Consider the following 19,369-nt stretch of genomic DNA (forward strand, 5'->3'; position numbering starts at 1 on the left):
ACTAAGAGACTTCTTATATTAAAAAAAGTCTATAAAACATTTAAAAATCTTAATTATTAATGTATTAGTGTTAATGAGTGTATATTCAACCTTTATCTGTAGTAGTGATGGTTTGTTTCCATATATTTGTTGTCGGAAGGTGTCAGGACTACTGGTTCAGGACTACAGTCCTGAGTACAGTCAATGGAACGCTGTGAAATCACTGGCACAGTGGCTTGAAGAGGAGAAGGTGGGTTTCCATATACTCTTACTGCTACTCACTTCTACAGTAAGTATTTAAAGCATATCTTTTTTGCTGTGCTTGCAGCTTGCATTAGAGACAAGGTCAGCATTTACACTATTTGAAGTATGCATTTTGTCCAAAATGATGCTTTAAATACATCTGAAGGTTCCTATTATTTTTCATCTAATAAGGGTACCGTTTTGGGGAAGATTGAATTTGATGGATAGTCAGTGGAGATCACAGACCCAAACCAGAGAAATCTCGTCTCAACCAAGGTAACCAGCATACTTGGTCAATTTGCTGTGCATTGAGTGTTCACCATGTCCTTTCCTGCTCTAAGAATATTCAAGTGTTTTGGAAAGGCAATCCTATCAAAGTGGTTGCTGTTGACTGTGGAATCAAGCACAATATTATACGACTACTTGTCAAGGTAAGGAATTGTGGTTGTGGTCTTTTCCTAGAAAAATGTGGAAACAATAAGTAATATAGCTTGTCATATTTCAAGACTTTTCATTTTTATATCCTAGCATGGAGAAGAGGTGCATTTAGTGCCATGGGACCAAGACCTGATGAGTTTGGAGTATGACAGTCTCTTCATCTCCAACGCACCAGGAGATCCTTCACTGGTGAAGACCCGGATTCAAAATGTCTGCAAGGTACAGAATGAAAGATAGCATTGTCTTTATGATGAACAATTCATCTGTGCATGTTATTCCAAAAAAGAAAAGAAAAGAAAAAAAATCTTTCATCTGAAATGACATTTACTGCTGACATCAGTTAGGCCATACTGGTAACCAATAGTAAAACATTTTTTATGTGTTTTATCTTGGAAAAATGTCATATTACAGAAGTAAAATGGGTTGCGAACAGCAGTTGAAATTGACTATTGACATTCGAAAATAAGTGAAAAAAATATTAAATTCAGCCGCACTAACTAATATGGATATTTGAAAATCAATAAATTGTCACACTATGTTCATCTTTAATCCTGCCATCATTATGACCGTCAGGTGCTGGAAAGTGACCGTCCTCAGCCAGTGTTTGGTATTTTGTATGGGGATTTAAATCACAGCTCTTATAAACTACCAATGGGAAACAGGTACAAATAATTATTATACAACATACTTTATGGTATATATTATAGACCATAATTTACTGATTATATTTCAAATTTGTTTTAATGTGGGTCTGGGAATGAAATACAATGCAAAAATACTCTGGCAGAAGAAGAGAAAGCTTAACTTTTGTCATTTGTGTCCTTAGACTAATTTAAAAAATTTGTTCTCATTTTGTACAGGGGCCAACACCAGCCAGTTGTGAACGTGATGACGGGCCAAGCCTTCATCACACAGCTCAGAATCATGGGTATGGCATAGACAGTGAATCCCTTCCTCCAGGCTGGAGTCCTCTCTTCATCAATGCAAATGATGGAACCAGTGAGGTCTGGATTTAATTTTTCACAATTTAACCACCTTTATGTCATTCTAAACCTGTATGACTTTATCTCTTCCATGGAATTTGGGTGAAAATGTTAATTTTTGGGTTGGCTTTTCTATATAATGACATAAAAAAACATCATAAGTAATGAAAAGTTCTTCATTGTTGGGTGAACTTTTGCTTGAACTGTGACTGCCTGGAGAAAAAATTAATCCAATTAAACAAGATCCTAGAAGCTTTTTAAATAATGCATTTCACTGTTAAAGTAACATACCTCAACATTGGTTTGATGGCATCTGTCGTTATCGCTAATGAACTCTTAGGCTGTTTAGAAAAGATTTATATTTGTTAAAACCTTTGTTTTGTTTTTAGAGGAATCTGGGTTAAAGTCTAACACTGTTTTCTCTTCTTCTCTTTCAGGGCATTATGTGTAGTACCAAGCCAGTGTTCACAGCACAGTTCCACCCCGAGGCCAAGGGAGGACCCACAGACACAGAGGTACTGCAGCACTGTCAGAGGATCGTGAAAAGTCTGATCTTTCTATTTTTCATGGCTGAATGTTCTCTCTTGATCATGTTGTGTTGAACCCTCTGTAGGGATTCATACATGGCTGCCCTACACAACAGGGTGCTGATTATTTCATTAAAAACCAGCCAGTGAACTTGAGAACTTTCTTCAATTGTCTTTTATAGTTGCTGTTTGATGCTTTCATCTCTCTGATAAGGAAGGGAAAGGAGGGGAGCAGCGCATCTGTGCCAAAGAAACCTGTTGTTCCTCAGAGAATCCAGGTGGGGGAGACAAACTACATAAGTTGGAAGTCATCTCATTGTGTTCAGTACAGATACAGATAGATACTGTTGTCTGTTGTCTTCGTTTTACCCAGGTGTCCAAAGTGCTGGTGCTGGGATCTGGAGGCCTGTCCATCGGTCAGGCGGGAGAGTTTGACTACTCAGGATCCCAGGCTGTCAAAGCTATGAAGGTGAGAAGTTTTGTTAATTTCTCTCTGCTGGTTGTGCCTCTTTTCAGTGACCTTGTTCAGTCCTTTTTGGACCCATCCAAGTACCACCTCTGATCAAATCTGATCATCCAAGTACCACCTTTCCGCAGACATGTTTGCCCTGACTTATTTATTTATTTTACCATCAGCAGCAAATAGACTCTTTTTGAACACATCTTGCTGACGAAACATATTTAGACCAGCATATTCACAATGGTGTATAGTAAGCTAGTTTATGCTAGTTTGTTGCTGATGTACTATCCTTAGATGCATTGTTCACCAGCAAAAATGCTTTTGTGGTGAAGCTGGTTAACCATGGAAGTCTTGCTGGTTAGGCTAGTTGGGACACTAGCACATAAGCATCCAAAATACAACAGCGGGAGATCTTAAGGGCTGTTAGTAACATGCACACAATGCCATATTTTGATTAAAATCAATTAAAAAACGTTTTTAAGTTCTTTTTTAATGTAATATTTTTTATGTTTTATTTCAGTTTTTATTTCATTACAAATATTATTTTTAATAATTTTTTGTTTTAGGTAACAATAACAACATTATTGTATGTGATGTGATATATGATTGTTTATTATTATAATTATTTTTTATTGCAAGTTTTCCAGAAAAAAGAGTTGTACATTTTCCAGAGTCATGTCGTGTCTGAAGCAACAGTACAGGGGTTCTTGCTCACAGCAGTGTTTCTTGTTTCTGTCTACAGGAGCAAAACCTAAAAGTGGTGCTGATTAACCCCAACATTGCCTCGGTACAAACTAACAAGTTTGGCACAAATCAGGCAGACTCCGTGTACTTCCTGCCCATCACTCCTGAGTTTGTGATGGAGGTGATCAAAGTAGAGCGACCCGATGGCAACCTGCTCTCCATTGGAGGACAGATGGCTCTCAACTGCGGTGAGCATTCAGCATCAAACTTAAGTCACCAACACTGAAAGGCTTGATTGATGCTGCATTATGTTCCTGTCCATTGTGTCAGGGGTGAAGCTCTTTCAGAGTGGCATTCTGCAGAAGTATGGAGTGCAAGTTTTGGGCACACCTGTGGAGTCCATTACGGCCACTGAGGACCGGCAACTCTTTTCAGATAAACTAATGGAGATCAACGAAAAGATTGCTCCCAGTATCGCTGTTAAAACGGTGAGTTGAACATTTACTAAATTTGGCACTGCTCAAAGTTAGGATTCCAAAAACTTCAATGTAGATGCTACATTTGGACACTAATAATAGATATTTGTTGGTTGACAGGGTAGCCAATCTCATCTGCTGCCTTTAAGGCATCTGCCACCTTCCAGACAAAGATGATCATCAGTACGTCATGTTGAGATCAGCTTATGTCCTGGGTGGCCTTGGATCAGGCGTGTGTGCTAATAGAGAGAAGCTAGAGGACACTGCTCGGAAGGTAAGCACTATAAAACATGACATAACATGATGTTAATTAATCTCATTAATTCTGACGCTCTGAATTTAAAAACGATCTGCTTTATGATCAGGTATAGGGCTTAAAACGCTGAATGTTCCTGAACAGAGAGATTTTTATTAAAGGTTGTTTAATGTTTGATGTAAGATGCCATAATATATATTTACCCAAATTTTTGCAGCTAGAGTCTCAATAAATGCTTATTTTTCACTGGGTATGAAGTTGTATTCAGAAAGTTATGGTATGTGTTCATAGCACAGTCTTTTAACTAGAAGATCAAGGACAATTTGATTCCTCTTGATATGGCTGCTTTTGAGATGATTTGGCATGATGAAAGGGGGTTAAGTCCGTTCACTCTTGCTCTGTTCTGTTACAGGTTCTGGCCATGAGCAGCCAGATCCTGGTGGAAAAGTCCCTGCTGGGCTGGAAGGAAGTGGAATATGAGGTGGTTAGAGATGTTGCTGATAACTGTGTCACTGTCTGCAATATGGAGAACTTTGACCCTCTGTGCATCTATACAGGTACCACTGTCTTTGTAGAATATAATCTTGCTTGCAGGTTAGTGTTGTAATGCTCATTATTTTGTTACATTATTCAGAAACTAATGGGTTAAGGTTTAAATAATACATTTTTTGAAAATGACATTTTTTAAATATACAGTATATATATATATTATAATATTTGAAATATATTTACATTTAATTCTTTAATAAAATCTTTTTATATCAATATAACAGAAAAAAAGGAAAAAGAAATGAAAATTAAATCATTTAGAAAATCTTGATCAAGACTTGCATGTATACAGGGTGTAAGGAAAGCATTTTATTACTTTTTACCTCAATGGTTGCGTTAATTGACCTGTTTTAATGTAGTCATTAAATCAAAACTGTTTTTGAGAATTTCTTCTTCTTTTTTTTTTTTTTAAATCAAACATATTTTTAAGAACATGGTATATGTGTGCTAAACTAGATTTTCAAAGGACTTCTGCTTTTCATTGTCTTTGACGTCATTTGTCATTGATCCCTCCATACATACATTCATACATGCATGCATATATTCATAACCCATAAAGCCATGTGAATTGAAATACCAGTTACATCACATGAGGACATGCATTGTAAATCCTCAAGAGCTTCAGTTAATAGCCCTTTCTGGTCATCCCAAAGGTGACTCCATCGTGGTTGCACCCAGCCAGACTCTGTCCAATGAGTACCACATGCTCAGAGAGACCGCTATTAAAGTAGTGCGTCATCTGGGCATTGTGGGAGAGTGTAACATCCAGTATGTCCTGCATCCGTCCTCTCTGGAGTACTGTATCATTGAGGTGAATGCCCGTCTCTCCAGAAGCTCAGCACTGGCATCCAAAGCCACAGGATGAGATCTGCACAACCTCACAGTGTTATTTAATGTCAGTATTTTGTAAGTATACAGGCATGCAGGCATTATGGGTAGTTGTTTATGTCTTTAGGGACCACACTGCATTGCATTTGAGTTCATTTAATGCTGCATGGTACAGATTTAAGAGTGTACATTTTTTGGCTTGGTTAGAGTTTTACCTGCTAAACAGACGTTTCTCTGTGATCAGCTGAAGGTGTCAGTTTCACACCGCCGTTGGTTTTGGATTTTTTTTTTTACCAAAATGTTGAGAACTGACTGCAGCCAAAGTTCTGTGAATGTTGAGAGCCAGACTCTAAAAAACACCCACCCACTACTCTGTCTGTTCAGTGTGAAATGAATCCATATCCTTAGAAAGCATCGATGCCACACGCTTTGTACTGTAAGTAGACAAACAAATTGTGTGGAATAAACAGAACAGATATTGTTGTCTTATGAAAAGATCAGTATGAAGAGGTTAAAAAAAATAGTTTTAATACCTTGTGGGGCAATTATTCTTTTTTTCTTCTAAAAATCATTATGGAGGTTTTTTTTTTTGGAAAGCATAGTTCTTTAAACTGGTTTAGTAGTCTTTTCTAAATCGCAAGAGGAAAATTACATTATTTATTTAAGATTATTATAATCTAAAATGAATAAGTTTAAGTTTATTAATTTTTTACTTTCTCAAATGTTTATTAAATTATTTTGTAGAAATACAAATAGTCACAAATGAGATAATGGTTGATATACAGTATGAGAATAGAGGTTATAAATATCATTACTTAGTTTGGTCTTGGAGATCTTTGGTATTTTTGGTATCTTGACAAATTGGAACATGGTTGAGTCACTGTTGAGATCTTTTCTGAAACTCCGGGAGAGACACGTGGGAAATGAAATCACAAAAAGTCACAATTTGCTCTCCCTGAAATTTAATTGTTCACCTTTAATGATAATAAATTACAGTTACTATTGTTCTATTATTGCTGAAAACATTATTCATCATAACCTGGCTACTTTCTGACTCTTTCTCATTAGGTATCTGCTAGCATTTGTTGCTGCTAAACTAGCACTGGGCATTCCATTGCAAGACATAAAGAATGCAGTGTCGGAGCAGGCCATGGCCTGTTTCGAGCCCAGTTTGGATTACATTGTCACCAAAATACCTCGCTGGGATCTGGACCGCTTTCACGGGATGTCTTGGGAGATCGACAGTGCCATGAAGAGCGTTGGAGAGGTGCGAGATGCCATGGCGACTAATCCAGGGCCAAATTATGATTTTGATTCTTCATTGCCTATTCTATTTAAGTCTGTATCACAGTTAATTCAGTGCTGTTGATTTACAGAAATAGAAAGACTTCTGTCTCCATCCTCTTAATTTTTTTCCCTCTTATTCTCTCACAGGTCATGACAGTTGGCCGAACCTTCGAGGAGAGCATCCAGAAGGCTTTGCGGATGTGCCACCCCTCAGTGGACGGCTATGTACCACGTCTGCCTCTGAAAAGAGCTTGGGCAGAGCAGCGAGACCTTCAATGAGAGCTCTCTCTGCCTTCAAGTACTCGTATCTTCTCCCTCACCCAGGTATATGACCCAGAGCATTCAGAGAAGTGCATTAGAGTCTAGATGATAGATTCTGATTGTGTTCAAATCAATGTAACAGCCATGTTTAATTCAGGCTCATGATTTATAAATCAATGAGACAGCAGTTTTTACATCCGTCCTAAACCTTTGTGTTCAGGTTAGATAGTGTATATACACTACCATTCAAGTTTGGGGTCAGTAAGACTTTTTTTTTTTGGAAGAAATTAAAACTTTTATCTTTTATTCAGCAGCGATGCATTAAATTGATCAAAATTGCTGTAAAGATATTTATGTTACCAAAGATTTCTATGTCAAATAAATGCTGTTCTTTTGAACTTTATATTGAAGAATCCTGAAAAAACAAGTTTTCACAAAACTATTAGGCAGCCCAACTGTTTTCAACATTGATAATAAAAATAAATGTTTCTTGAGCACCAAATAAGGACATTAGAATGATTTTTTTTTTGAAGGGTCATGTCATGTGACACTGAGTAATGGCTGAAATAGAAAACTCTTAATTTAAATTGTAATGATATTTAAAAAATATTACTATTTTAGTCAGGGAGACGCTGTGTGTTTCTAGGCGAAAGCAAAAGCACTTTAAAAAGCACTTTTTTTCTGCTGGTTCGTCTGGTCAGAGGAGAACTGGCCCCCCGCCTGAGCCTGGTTTCTCCCAAGGTTTTTTCTCCATTCTGTCACTGATGGAGTTTTGGTTCCTTGCCGCTGTTGCCTCTGGCTTGCTTAGTTGGGGACACTTCATTTCCAGCGATATCGTTGACTTGATTGCAAAGATATTATTTAAACTGAACTGAGCTGGATGTTGACATCACTGAATTCAATGATGAACTGTCTTTAACTGAAAAATGAGTGTTTACTATTGTCATTTTGCATTATTGACACTATTTTCCTAATTAATGCTGTTCAGTTGCTTTGTCACAATCTGTATTGTTAAAAGCGCTATATAAATAAAGGTGACTTGACTTGACTTGACTACTATATTTTTGTTCAAATAAATGCAGCCTTGGTGCATTAGCTGTGCATTAGTAGGGTAGTGTACAGTCAGCCAGCCATTTTTGCAAAACAAACTCCTTCAGGGTGATGCAAGACCCCTCCGTATCTCCTGGGCATTCATTAAAAATTAAAATGACCTGTGTGCCTAAAGAGAAAACAACCTACTTTTCATCAAAAAAATGTGTCGTGAGTGCCAAATGAACACGTTGATGTTGGCAGATTTATTAAGGAATAATAGGGCAAATCCTATCAAGACATGACACATCAATAACTCTCAAGGTTAGTCTTGCTTGTAGTACTGGAGTTTGATGTTAGTCTCCAGGCACATCATTTCATTCAGAGCAAGTTATGCCTCCTATTAAGCAGACAGGCTATTAAGTGCTGTGTCCTGATTGGCCAGGAGCCCCCCCACCCCCGCACAGCGCTACAGCAACAGCCAGTTAAAGCTCATTGGCCTCTGCTCTGTATTCAAGGGACACCACAGACTAACAGCCAACAATCAAGAGCCATTATTTCTCATTTAACAATGACCAAACAATTTCTTGTAGACCACAGTCATTCATTAGAAAAGCGTGTTTATGTTTATGCTATTTATTGTATCATCTGCTGATTTGAGGCATTATGTTGATTGTTTTGTTTCTCAAGGCCCTGCACAGTGGTGTGACCGTTGATCAGATCCATGACCTCACTGCCATAGACAAATGGTTCCTGCACAAACTGAAGCACATTACTGAGATGGAGCAGCTCCTGGGTCAGTATAACAGGTGAGAGAAGTTAACAATTAAATTCGGACACTCATAACTGATATTAACAGACAAAACTGCAGACCACTTGACCTCCAAACTAAGATCAAATAAACACACAGCAGCCAAAATTAAAACATTAATTACCACTTTTTCTATAATGTATTATTTTTTAAAACAATATTATTGGTAATAGTCAGAAAGAACTTGTATGTATTAAAGTTGGGTGAATATCATGAGTAAATATCATATTACCTGCCAAGGTCATGTCCTGGTCATTTCACACCAAAATCAGTAGATATAAATAATGAATATTTTGCTTGTTGAAAATTATTTTATTTTATTTTATTGTGTCACATCGCATCGCAATTATATAAGTTATTATAATTATATACAATTATATAATTTATTCAATATTATTATTATATACAGTATGACAAGTATTCATTGTATTACTATAAAAACATTAAAAATGACTGTATTCCAAAATAAATAAAATGTCTGTACACTTTGTAATTTGTGATGAAAAATAGTTTTAACTGTAATAAAAATAATGCTACAATGCAAAATAACTTAAGGGTTCTATAAATATGCTTTGTTTATGCAAAATCGTAACTTAATTATGCATTATTATACAGGATCTTGATTCTGTTTGGTCAGCTGCAATAGTCTGCGGTCAAATATTTTTGCATAATGACCACCGAAGTGTATAATTGACTAGTTGTTCCTGGCAACCAATTTCCAGCAGTTTGCCTGCTTCTCAGATTCACTCAAGCCATATTCTGATAATGCCTTCAAATATGCTTGCTCAGAATGTAGCTTAAAAACATAACCCCCGTCTAGAGCATAACCTGAGCTCGAGCAAAAATTTAAGACTGAAGCTTCAGGTTTTTAGTTACTGAAACTCTGATATTTGACCAATAGACTACTTTCAGGTGAGCGCTGACCTTTTTAAGCACAGTATGAAGTCTCACATTTGGTGCGTGGGATAGTGAGGACTGGTTGTCTCTGTCCATTGCGACTGACACTCTACTATGGTCTCACACTCCTGCTGTCCCATGCTGGTTTTAATGCTCTTTACTTTAATAAACAAGGGCCAGATTTAAACCAGGACCAGTACATATACTGAAGGCTTGCTGTATACATAAAAAAAAAAAAAAAATCATTAAAGAATTTTAGAGCTACTGTTTTTTACATTAATATAGATCAAAAAGTTTAACATATGTTTTAATCACCTGAATTGTTTTATGTCCATGTAGAGCTTGTAAAACATGAATATTAAAGAAGAAAAATCCACAAGTTTTGATTCCATTTCTCTTTGATGTTTGTTCAAATGTTGTATTGATTTTAAAATAAGTATTAAGCATCTTTAGCCAGGATTTTTCTTTTTTGAGATTTTCTTTCCTTCCATGTGCACTGAAGCTTGAACTCTCTGATGATCAAAGGTCCACAGTTTGCTATTTATCTTAAAAACATTTTTCCTCTAATGATTTTGCATGTATTTACCAAAAAAGTAACACATTTTTTTTAATTAAAAACGGCTCCGAAAACGCTATGTAACCAAGCAGTACAGATCAACAATAAATAGTTAATATTCTGCTAACTTTTGGGGTCAGCGCATTTGTGTCTTGATGAGTTTCTTAATGTGGTTTCCAACCTCAGTGCCACAGTGTCGAGAGAGCTACTTCTGAAGGCCAAGATGGATGGTTTCTCAGACCGACAGGTTGACCAGGCTCTGGACATCTCAGAGGGAGAAGCTCGGACACTCAGGGTCAACCAGAACATCAGACCTCGGGTCAAACAGGTTTGAACCCATTGGCAGAAATATCTGTTTATGATTGAGATACAGTGGTTATTATGACATTTACTTTGTGATAAATGGTTTTTGTGCTTACTTTCAGATCGATACACTTGCTGCTGAATACACCAACTATTTGTATTGCACTTACCATGGTCAGGTAAACCAAGTGTTGGGCTTTTTTTTCTCATTGTTCCCTGGCTAGACTTTTCATAGTAGCACAATTTTTCTAGACAATTTTAGTACACAAGAAAAATTGAAGGGAAGCTTTATCAGCATGAATGTTAACATTTGCAATATTGCCAAATCACATACATTAGAGTACTTAAACGCACAATACAGAAAACAATAAGGTGGATTTAATAAATAAATAAGTAAAAAAATTATTTAATCCTAAATTCAAAAAAGGAATGGAAAAAAATAAAGGAATTAAATTGTGGAAATTGGAGCTTGTGGCATAAATAAAATTAAAATAAAATAAAACAAGTTAAAATAAAAAAGAAATCTATAAATAAAATATAAATAAGTTAATACAATTTTGAAATTCATTGTGGAAATTGGCGCTTGTGGCATAAAAAAAAAAACTAAACTATTCATTGTGGAGATTGGAGCTTGTGGCTGATGTGTGAGGATCAACCCAATTTGTTCTGTCCTTCTCAACAGGAGCATGACTTGGATTTTAAGGATCATGGTATCACGATTGTGGGTTGTGGTCCGTTTCACATTGGTGAGCTCAACTCTTTTTTTTTTTTTACCATAATCATCCTCTGATTTTCATTTCACACCAACCCATTCATGTATTATCTTCATTAGTTTTAATGAACAATTAGTGCAAGAGTGGGTCAGGGCAGCGTTTCTCTCTACTTTCCCACAGGCAGCAGTGTGGAGTTTGACTGGTGTGCCGTGTCAAGCATTCGTGCCCTCAGACAGATGGGCAAGCATACAGTCGTGGTGAACCATAACCCGGAGACGGTCAGTACGGACTTTGATGAGCGCATCCTGGACATCACACAGCAGGAGGTGAGAGGTCAAAATTCAGCCCGTGCACCTGGTGCCTTTAAGCAACTGAAAGGTATTATTCACTTTCATATTTGACAAGGACATTGTTATGATATGGTCCCATTTCTGAAAATGCCATGCAAAAAAAATAAAAATTGTAAAGTGGCTAATACTTGATTTAAAATCTGATTGTATGGGCAAGGCCAGTATTTATTGTTCATGTTATGGCAGCCATATTGCGCAAGAATGCCCACCACACACCAGCTTATTGGTGGAGAGGAGACAGTGTGATGAAGCCAAACAGCAGATATGGGGATGGTTAGGAGGCCATGATGGTCAGAGGCCAATGGGCGAATTTGGCCAGGATGCCGGGGTTACACCCCTACTCTTTTCCAAAGACATCCTGGGATTTTTAACAACCACAGAGAGTCGGGACCTCGATTTAATGTCTCATCCGAAAGACGGTGCTTTTTGTCAGTATAGTGTCCCCATCACTACACTGGGGCGTTAGGACCCACACAGACCACAGGGTGAGCACCTCCTGCTGGCCTCACTAACACCTCTTCCAGCAGCAACCTAGTTTTCCCAGGAGGTCTCCCATCCAGGTACTGACCAGGCTCAACCCTGCTTAGCTTCAGTGGGCAACCAGTCTTGGGCTGCAGGGTGATATAGCTGACAAAATAATTTTGTCATGGTGTAGATTATTACAGACAATAATTTAGACTCAGTCTAGATTTAGTCACTTAATTTGAAAAACAGAACAGGATGTGCATTTACAGCACGCACAATGAAAGCAAAAATTTTAAGATTTCTTAAGTGCATCAATTAGGCAGTAAAGAAAGTTTATCTAAATAGTCATTTTCACTGTTATTGGTAGATGAACAACTACATGTTGCAAAGACTAATGTGGGTCTTGTTTGCACCATGTAAATAGTAACTACACTACTGTTCAAAGGTTTGAGGTCAGTAAGGTGTTTTTGTAAACAAATGAATACTTTAATTCAGCCAGGATGCGTTACATTTCTGAAAAGTGGCAGTAAAGACATTTACATTATTAGAAAAAACTTCTGTTTGAAATAAATTCTGTTTGTTTGATCTTTTGAACTCTATTTATCAAAGAATCCTAAAAAAGTGACGCAGCACAACTTTTGTCAATTGCGATAATAATAAGAAATGTTTCTTAAGCACCAAATCGGCATATTAGAATATTTATAAAGCATTATGTTACACTAAAGACTGGACTAATGGCTGATGAAAATTCAGCTTTGCTTTTTTTAAAAATATATTATCTTTTTTTAAGTTGCCCATATTTTGGCAAGGCGGACATAAATGACATACCCCAAATAAAAGACATTCTGGATAGACACATAGCCAACACTTGAGAGTTCACTGTTCAAGAATTACTGAGACTGTAATTGTTATGGAGGTATATAAGCTCAAACATAAAAAATAAAAATATTAAGAATATATTTTTTAAATGTATAAAAAGATTACATGGCTGTGCTGAATGATCTATTGACATAATGAGGCTGAAGGCACAAGTCTGCTCATGCTCAATTTCAAATCTGAGGATGCCATCTCAAAATATGAATTTTATATAACATTTTCTGTGATGTGTTTTTAGAGAAGGCTAATAAAAAGTGACCAGGATACATTATTGCAGTGTGGATCAGGATTCATGGCGATAGTCAGAAGTGTTTCATGCAAGACTAAGACTACGGAGCCTTTCCATCCCTCCACAGGGCTGCACCGGCTGTATAGTATCTGTGGGTGGGCAGATCCCCAATAACCTGACCATGCCCCTGCACCTGAACGGGGTGAAGATTCTGGGTGGAACCAGTCCTCTTCAAATCGATCATGCAGAAGAGAAATCTGTATTCTCTTCCACAGTGGATGATCTGGGTGTAGGCCAGACCCCACGGAGGGCTCTCAGCTCGCTGGTAAGGCCAGTTTCACTTCAAACACACTTCATCTGTGGTTTATTTCAGGAGAGATGAAAGGGGTGTTGTTACTGGTTCTTAATTTTAAATGCTTTTAATTGAGCCACTAAATAATTATTCTGTATGCCGTAATCTTGATGAAGCACATCATGTTCAAGGATAAAAGGAAAAGGATTTGCTGGAGTTTGTTGATTTAGGTCAGTTGAGTAATACAGATGTGATTTTGCAGTAATAGTGAACACCACCCACTTTACTTATGCATTTTCTTGTTTAATTAATCATTTATTGCTCCAGTCATCCTAGGCTTTTAAGAAATCGCCCACTCATGCTGCCATGCAGACTTTCTCCCAATATAGTTGCATTTCGCGCTGCCATGCAGACGTTCTCCCAATATAGTTGCATTTCCAGACTATTCACTTTTACAATTGCTGCATTCATCCCAAATACTCCAGAGGTGTCGGAGTGCTTTCAAACAGCAGACATTAGAAGTGCTGAAACATGTTGACTTGAAGCATGCTCACTCGTGCGTTAGCTACATCCAGCCTTCTTGCCGCGGGCCATGGAAGCGAAGAGCTGAAGTCGGTGTGATGAAGAGGGGAGAGAGAGGGCATTCTGCCCCATGGCGCTGCCCACTTACCCTCCACTGGTCTCTGTCTCGCTGCTGAGGGTACATCCAGCATTTTAATGGTCTCCTTGTTGTTGAAACAAGCCAGAAAGGCAGCAGAGATCATCAGAATCTTTAGGGATTCTGCGGATCGCTCAGTGGGCTGTTTCTGGCTAGAAGGGAAGGAAAGATGAGGAGAGAGGATACAGTTGCTTCCTTATATCACACAGCATTTCCTGCTTGGTTAAAGGGATAGTTCACCAAAAAATTGAGTCAGCATTTACTCATCGTTGTGTCATTCCAAAACTGTATAATTTTTCTTCTAATGCAAAAGGAGACATTTTGGCCGGTCTAGACGTTGCATGCACTGTATTCCAAATCTTTTAAAGCTTTACAATGGAGTACTGCAGGAATAAGTCCTAAAAACCAGAAATGAGTTAGCATTTTTGCAAGTCTGGTTCCATTGTCCCAAAGTCAATGGGTTTTCTTTCAACTGAATTTTATTGGAGAATTAGTAGTACAAAAAAAGATGAGCTTAGCAAAATAAAAGATTTAAGAATTTTATGAAAGTCACTTAGTTTTTAGAATGGGTTTTGGTTAAATGCTTGAAATAAGGTCTGTGAATTACACAAGCTCAAAATATTTTCATATTTTATTCTACGACATAAAATGCAAACAATTTTTAGTAAGCTTTTATGCGCTTTTAAAAAGTTACTAACCAGTGGCTATTTGGGACTACAGAGGTTGTCAGGGATATTAAACATCATCACACTGAACAGGAAACCTCATCTACTCATTAGTCTGCTTTTACAGCCTCCTTGTGTTTATACTCACATTGTTGCAACTATAACTATTCTAACTCCAATTTTCCAACTGGTAGATTAGATTTTTACCGAAGGAAACCGGGTGATGCTAACTCCTGGGTTGACTTACAAAAATATGTTTACTTGCAGCACTCTATAGCTTTATGTGAGGTACAGACAAAATGTAAGTTTTTTTTTTTTAATCAGAAGGTTTTTAATAAATCAGAAGAGAGCTTTTATGGGGGCGTTTTAGCTGTAGTAAGGCAGTATTTTCTCCAATATGATCAGCAAAAGATATTTCCATTTGCTAATAGCAGTTTGCTCCGATTTTTCTAATTTATTCAATCTTATAGATTTTCTCTCTGAGAAGTAGCCAGTTTACAACGTATTAAAAATAAGGTGAATAGATGTGGTCAGCGGTAATTGTCTGGCCCTTTGTCCACAGTCTGGAATTCAAATGGAGAAATCACCAATAGCCTGACCTCATCTGAAACACAGACTAGGTGATGCCGTGGCGTGCAGCTTGCAAAGAGATATCTAACTTTCTTTTTCAGGAAAATGCTGTTTCTTTTGCCAGTACTGTGGGCTATCCTTGCCTCCTGTGGCCATCCTATGTTCTGAGGTGAGTACAAGGGGAACGGTGAAGTCAGGACAAAAACACAGTACAGGAGATCAGTTTTGGAATTGACTTCCCATGTGATGCTTTTGTATCTCTTTTGGCAGAGGCTTTTGTGTGACGAAAAGACCAAAAATGTAATCACATTTCACTAATAATCTTTCCCTCCAGTGATTGAAAACTGCAGTCGGATCAGTGAGTTAGTGAACAAATCGATTTGATTGTAAATGAATCATTCAAATAGTGTTATTAAAAAGAATGAGCTCAAAAGAGTGATTCACTGATCCAGTTCTCAAGCTCAACAAATCAGTTAACAGCTCCATAGCACATAATCTTCAGTGACAACAACAGTAACAATAATAATAATGATAAATTTAATTTTCCTCACATATATATGGTCCCTTTTTGCTACTATGAAGTGTCATTGTATGGAAAAGACCTAAGCGAATATTCTCCAAAATTCTTCAGAAAAAAATCACAGCATATTTGTTTGGAGCAACAACATAAATGTTTTCTTTTTTGATTCAATTAATAGCTCTCCCATGTTCGTAAGTAGACTGCCCTGAACCAAATGAAAGTAGACATCCATCAGTGTAAAGCTGATTTGTCAGGAGCAGAGAAATGTCACTCCAAACTTCTCAGTGACGGCCTTTAGAAATCTTGGGTAAGATGCAATTCACCCACATTATAAGAATCTCAAATTGGCAGGACTCGGAACAGCTAATTTGCACATAATCAGACAGCAGGCATCTATTTTGAGTGCTACGATGAGAAAATTAGGTTCCTTTTAAACCAGGCGCCCAGTCCGCTGTGCAGCAAGAGGGCACACAGAAATAGCAGAAAATTCTGCTTTTAACCATTACCCAATACACACCTCAATCATAAAAGCACTTTCATCAGTGAAGCACTTTTCTATTTGTTCTCCTTAGATGTTGCCTCAAAGGTTACTCTCTGTTTTGAGAGAAGATTAGAGCTTTTTTTTCTTAAGCTCTAATCTTCTCTGCAGCAGTCAAAATACAGAGACTCATATTGTGCTAAGTGTGAAACTAATAGTTATCAGTGGAAGGTGCAGAGCACAAATTTCAATCTTGTAACCAGATTGAAAACATATAAAACTAAAGCTAAATGAAAGTAAAGTGGTTTAGCACATTTATTTAACATTTATAAATCAACACCCACATACAATACAGTCTCTTGCAGAGACAGATTTGCTTTTAGTTTTCAAGAAAACCCAACTGCCAAAACCAAGACTACTTTCTTTCGTTTTAATATTTACTGCCCCGTGTGACTCCATCACCGTTTAGCTTCTCAATTGAGAGCCGCATTTTGAGTCTTGCTCTGTGTTTCTGAGGGTGCTTGGTGCCAGCTGTGGTTTGGAATCATTATATTGCCTAAACTTGTGCCTGAGGCTCAGACTCTCAGGGACACAGAGCCTGACAGAAACACTGCCAGTTCATCTGGACCGTGGAAGGGTTCATACTGAAGAGACCCTTAGGGCTGTGCCAGTATATTTCCCACTTGTCTCTCTGTTTTCACTGTATTTTGATGAGTTAGTGAAACATATTGCTGACTGTCAGTTAGTAGTGTGAAGTTAAGTAGTGGTGTTTTATTATAGGATGCAACCAGAGTTCAAAATTTACTTTTTGCCATACCTGCCAATAGTGAATGATTTGAGTAAACTTGCTTGCCAGAAATGGGTCGTTCTATGAAATGGGTGCTTTTTTGCAGTTTGATTGTTTGATAAGGTGATATCAAGCTAGTTGAGTTGATGAGTATGTGAAACAAGTTTGGGGATGGGATTTAATCAAAATAGAGTAAAAACAATAATATTGTGAAATATTACAGTTCAATATTTAATAACTGTTTTCAATGTTATTATATTTTAAAATAAGCAAATTTAAAACGGTTGGGCTACATAATATCTTTTGTGAAAACTGTTTAGGATTCTTTGAATAGAAATTTCAAAAGAACAGCATTTATTTGAAATAGATTTTTTGTAACAATATAAAAGTCTTTACTGTCACTTCTGATTAATTTAATGCATCCTTGCTGAATAAAGGTATTAATTTCATAAAGAATTCAGCCCCAAACTTTTAAACTGTCATTTTTATGTATATAAGGATGATCATTTGATCAGGTGCGGTTTCTGTACCTTTCTGCAACTTAGTCAACTGGCTACTTCACAAATGTTAGCTGCAGGGGTGAGGCCATTAAATCACCAAAATAGTCTTTTTTTTCTCAATATGAAACATATTCAGTGCCAATTGCCTCGAGGAGCAGCTGACTCCAAATATATTTCTCTCGTTTACTTTTTCTCTTTCCTTTTTCTTTTACATAACTCTACATATCTTCCCGTTTGATAGGTTTGACTCTACAACCATCGAATCATGTTTTTATCTCCTGATGGGCTCATTTAAATGTCAGAGTGATGAATGATGAGAATCTTTCTGTTTCCAGTGTCTCAGCCATGAATGTGGTGTACGGAGAAGATGAGATGAAACGTTTCCTGGAGGAAGCCACGCAGGTGTCACAGGTGAGGTCTGTACATTTAACCATTTGGCCCGGTTGCAACATAAATAACTTCCTGTTGGTTTTGCCACATGAATCATGCAACAGCTCAGTCATGAATAATGTAACATGCAGCTTTTTTACCCATTATCACAAATGAATGATGCTCTTGAAATTACATTTTATCCTAAGCACATTTCCAGCAGCTCCAGTTTTCCTGTACCTCAGAGCCAGTATTGATTTTCATCTGTTCCTGCTGCCCCTTACAGTTTTTTACTTAAGAGTGCAATAGTTTTCCTAAGTCCAGCAAAACCTCTACAATCAATGTTTTTTCTACTTCAAACCAAATCAAGATGAACCTCTGCTAAAGAACAACAACTGTTAACTGTTGTGAAGCATAGCAGGTTACACACCACTTCAGATCTTAAAGTTAAATGCCTCATCAATGGTTGAATGCATTTTAGCTTCTGCTAATTCATTCAATGTTATAGTCCATTTTGCCAAAAGTGAAAGACTGTAAGGGGCAGCAGGTACAGATGAAAATCAATACAGGCTTTTATATCAGCTAAAAGTTAAATTTGTTGATTTTGATTTTGTTCTATGCTATTCTCACCAAAGGGTCATTCTGTTATTTTATGTTAATACAACCGCCACACAGGTTAACTAAATGAAGAAAGGCTGAAATAATCTGCATCTGCTCAGTGACTCATTCAGTGAAATTCTAAAAGCTTCATTTTCCCACCTAAATTATTATTCTCAAAGTGTCTTTCAGGCTGTCTCATAAAGCCAGTCAAATGACTAATGGTTGTTATAAGATCATAAGGAATAGAGACAGGTCTTTCAGACAGGTGCTGGGTGGAAGGGTTTAGTTCTGCATGGCATTATGCTTTTATTCACTTAAGTAACAGAATGACCCTGTGCTTCATGAGGCTCAGGTTGGTGTGGCTGTAAAAGACGGTTAACAATTCTGGGATTGTTAACAACACACTCTGTCCTTGTTTATGTAAAGCTATAACCTTGAAAGACCCTTTGAATCAGCTTTTCAATACAGTATTTTTGATGCCCTTTGCAGTATTCTTAAAATACTTTTTTTTTAGCAACAGTGTTATTTACAGCATTTTCTCGGGAACAGGATCATCCTGTGGTTATCACCAAATTCGTATGAGGTGCCAGAAAAGTGGAGGTGGATGCAGTGGCCAGGATGGGCAAGGTGAGAGATGGTGGAATAATAGTCCAATAAAAATGGGTAAAATAACTTATCAGGCATTAAATAGAAATCTGAACACAGAATGTGAAACACTTGGTTTTGATAG

At 37.3% G+C, this 19,369-nt stretch overlaps 1 pseudogene; it reads left to right on the forward strand.

The window, feature by feature from the left end:
• The window catches only part of LOC107596095 (carbamoyl-phosphate synthase [ammonia], mitochondrial-like), a 45,425-nt pseudogene that overhangs the window by 12,027 nt on the left and 14,029 nt on the right, over positions 1–19,369 (forward strand).

The sequence above is a fragment of the Sinocyclocheilus grahami genome, unplaced genomic scaffold, assembly GCF_001515645.1.
Source record: "Sinocyclocheilus grahami isolate Dianchi unplaced genomic scaffold, SAMN03320097.WGS_v1.1 scaffold214.1, whole genome shotgun sequence".
NCBI classification, from domain to species: domain Eukaryota; kingdom Metazoa; phylum Chordata; class Actinopteri; order Cypriniformes; family Cyprinidae; genus Sinocyclocheilus; species Sinocyclocheilus grahami.